The sequence below is a fragment of the Heptranchias perlo genome, chromosome 20 (genome assembly GCF_035084215.1).
Source record: "Heptranchias perlo isolate sHepPer1 chromosome 20, sHepPer1.hap1, whole genome shotgun sequence".
Taxonomy (NCBI): domain Eukaryota; kingdom Metazoa; phylum Chordata; class Chondrichthyes; order Hexanchiformes; family Hexanchidae; genus Heptranchias; species Heptranchias perlo.
The window spans coordinates 13,815,142-13,818,856 of record NC_090344.1 but is presented as its reverse complement, the minus strand read 5'-3'; the positions used below and the strand labels follow the sequence as shown (position 1 = coordinate 13,818,856).

General features: G+C 43.0%; 1 non-coding gene across 1 annotated transcript; it reads right to left on the bottom strand.

Moving 5' to 3' along the window:
* Window positions 1-3,076: 3,076 nt before the first annotated feature.
* trnay-gua (transfer RNA tyrosine (anticodon GUA)) lies at window positions 3,077-3,148 on the bottom strand. The gene has a single exon. It is a non-coding gene; the product is annotated as a tRNA-Tyr (tRNA).
* Window positions 3,149-3,715: the final 567 nt, after the last annotated feature.

Genomic DNA, 3,715 nt, shown 5'->3' with positions numbered 1-3,715 from the left:
GGGAGACGATAGATGGTTAACATAACTTCTCCGCTTTTCAATTCTATCCCCCTGGAAATGAACCCCAGTGCTTGGCTTGTTTTTATTTATGTCGTCGCCACTTTTAGTGGTTTGTGTACCTGTAGTCCGAGATCCTTGGTTAAACCACACTTGGAGCACTGTGAACATTTCTGGTCTCCCTATTATAAAAAGGATATCGAGGAATTGGCGAAGGTGAAAATAATGATGATGCCAGAACTGAAAGATAATACCTTTCAGGATAGATTTAACAGGCTGATGGCTGACATGATGGAGGTCTTTGGATAATGAAAGGGTTTGATTGGGTAGACGTAGAGAAAATGTTTCCACTCGTAGGGGACTCTCAAACTATTGGTTATCAATATAAGATAGTCACTAATAAATCCAATAGAGAATTCATGGGAAACTTCTTTGCCAAAGAGTTGCAAGAATGTTGAATTCGATACCGTAAGGAGTCGTTGAGGCAAATAACATCGACACATGAAATGGCAAACGAGACAAACACACGGGGGCGAAAGGAATGGAAGAATGTGCGGATGTGGGCAAGTGAAGTAGTGAGGGAGGAGTCTTGTGTGAAGCCGAAAGGCTGGCACAGACCCGTTGGGTCAAATGGCCTGGATCTGTGCGGCAAACTCAATTTCAACAACGACAGCGACAGATTACTGATTTTCTGACTCCCCAAAAGAAGCACTGGGAATGTGCAAGGGGGCGCCTGGATTCGAACCAGAGACCTCTTGACCTGCAGTCAAAAGCTCGATCACTGAGATACACCCGCACATCTGTTGAACATTCTTGCACGCACAATGTAATGGAGCTCAGCAGCTGGCAGTCACCATGTTGATATGACCAACATGAAAATAAGCTTCATCATTTATTCTGGGAGACAGGTAAATACAGCAATCAGAAATGAATCATGAACGGAGTGAGTCACACTATTGTGTACAGATGCGATGCACAACCCAACATGGAAAGCCTTATCACTAAACTTCAGTGAACACATCCTCACCACAGAACGCGGAACTGGGAGCACCAGACAAACGACACCTGAATTTCAACCAGATGTTTCTCCAGCAGCTGTCAAGTGCTCTCTCACTGTGCTCTGCCCCTAGTTCTGTCGATCGTTACAGTCAACACAAGAAACAACAGGTTCAATGTGCAGTTTCACAAGATCATGCTCTCAGTGCCATATATGTAAGTGTACAGAATATCGAATCAATGTAATAAATAAACATCCAGCAGGCATTTGGCAAGAGTGGACAGGAGGAGATAGTGTGTGAAGTGACTGTAATATTTGTTAAGTCACTAGATTCATTTACAGGTTACGGAACTGAAGTGGGACTTAACGAAAGGGAAAGTGTGTAAATTGCATCCTGGCCATGAAATAAGAAGCTGTGAGTGTCGAAATTGTGACGTCGCCAGGAAATAAAAGTGGAAAATGCTGAAAGCCTCTATTTGACCCGCGGATGCTCGCAGAGAGTGCTGGCAATAGGCGTGTGGCCGTCTTTCTCAATTATTATTTTAAACCTTATCACTAGTGCCTCGATATTCGCCTACACTTACTTCTCCTATCTCCTCCGTTTCATTCCCCATTACTAGATCCAGCAGTGATTCCTCTCTTGTCTGCCTGTCTCGCATTTGTCATTTTATCGCTCATGACTGCTCTCCATACCTCCCTCTCGCTCTCACTCATTCAGTCACTCGCACACTCACGAACACGCTAATTCACTCACTCTATCCATCCCTCATTCCGTCCTTCCCTCACTCCCTCCCTCACTCACTCACACATCACTCCCTACCTCAATCCCTCCACCGTAAAGATTGAGAGAGACATCAGGAAGACAAAGACCAAATTAATAGATTGGAAACAAACTATTTTTGAGGGTGTGAGATTGGAACCTGGGAAGGTGAACTCGGAAAAATCTTGACAAAGATATAGAACAGGTTTTGGGAAATATTTGAAACGGTGATCAATAGATTTCAAGAGAAATTCATTCCTCTAAAAATAAAAGCAACAAATATTCAATAATGAAACATTGTGGATGAATAAAGAGATAGAGATAAGGTAAAATAGAAATTGAACAAATGCATATTCTAACTGCATGGACAATAAAGGAAAGGATGATAAAGGGGAAAATGAAGACGTTAGGAAGGATGTCAACAAGCAATCAGGAAAGCAGAAAGGAAATACAAAATTAAATTATCAAGAAATAGTCAATTATTCCACTGAAACGTCAATAACATCAGGATAGGGATAGGGCCAACAAGGGATACACAAGATATACTCAGAGGTAATAACAGTGAAATGGCTGGAATATTGAATAGTTACTTTGTCTCAGTATTTATCAGGGAGACGATAGATGGTTAACATAACTTCTCCGCTTTTCAATTCTATCCCCCTGGAAATGAACCCCAGTGCTTGGCTTGTTTTTATTTATGTCGTCGCCACTTTTAGTGATTTGTGTCCCTGTAGTCCGAGATCCTTGGTTAAACCACACTTGGAGCACTGTGAACACTTCTGGTCTCCCTATTATCAAAAGGATATCGAGGAATTGGCGAAGGTGAAAATAATGATGATGCCAGAACTGAAAGATAATACCTGTCAGGATAGATTTAACAGGCTGATGGCTGACATGATAGAGGTCTTTGGATAATGAAAGGGTTTGATTGGGTAGACGTAGAGAAAATGTTTCCACTCGTTGGGGACTCTAAAACTATCGGTTATAAGATCGTCACTAATAAATCCAATAGAGAATTCATGGGAAACGTCTTTACCAAGAGTTGCAAGAATGTGGAATTCGCTAACTTAAGGAGCAGTTGAGGCAAATAACATCGATACATGAAATGGCAAACGAGATAAACACACGGGGCGAAAGGAATGGAAGAGTGTGCGGATGGGGGCAAATGAAGTCGGGAGGGAGGTGTCTTGTGTGAAGCATGAAGGCTGGCACAGACCCGTTGGGTCAAAAGGCCTGGATCTGTGCGGCAAACTCAATCGAAACAACGACAGCGACAGATTGCTGATTTTCTGAGTCCCCAAAAGAAGCACTTAGAATGTGCAAGGGGGCGACTGGATTCGAACCAAAGACCTCATGATCTACAGTCAAATGCTCTACCACTGAGCTACACCCCCACATCTGTTGACGGTTCTTGCACGCACAATGTAATGGATCTCAGTAGCTGGCAGTCACCAATGTTGATATTACCAATATGAAAAGAAGCTTCATGAGTTATTCTGGGAGACAAATAATTACGGCAATCAGAAATGTTTCATGAATGGAGTGAGTCACATTATTGTGTACAGATGCGATGCACAACCCAACTTGGAACGCCTTGTCTCTCGGCTTCAGTGAACACATCCTCACCACAGAACGCGGAACTCGAAGCACCAGCCAAACAACATCAGAATTTCAAGCAGAGGTCTTCAGCTTCTTTAAATCCTCTGTCAATGTGCTCTGCCCCCATCGCTTTGGATACTTGCAGCCAACAAATGCAGTGCCAGGTTCAATGCGTGGTTTTCCAAGATCATGCTATCAGTGCCATATATGTAAGTGCACAGAATATAATAAAGTTGCATCCAGCAGGCATGTGGCAAGTGTGGCAGGAGGAGCTAGTGTGTGAAGCAACTGTAGTTAGGAGGCAATGATGGATTTGGTTCTAGGGAATGAGATAGTTAATGTGGAGCAAGTGTCCTTGGGGG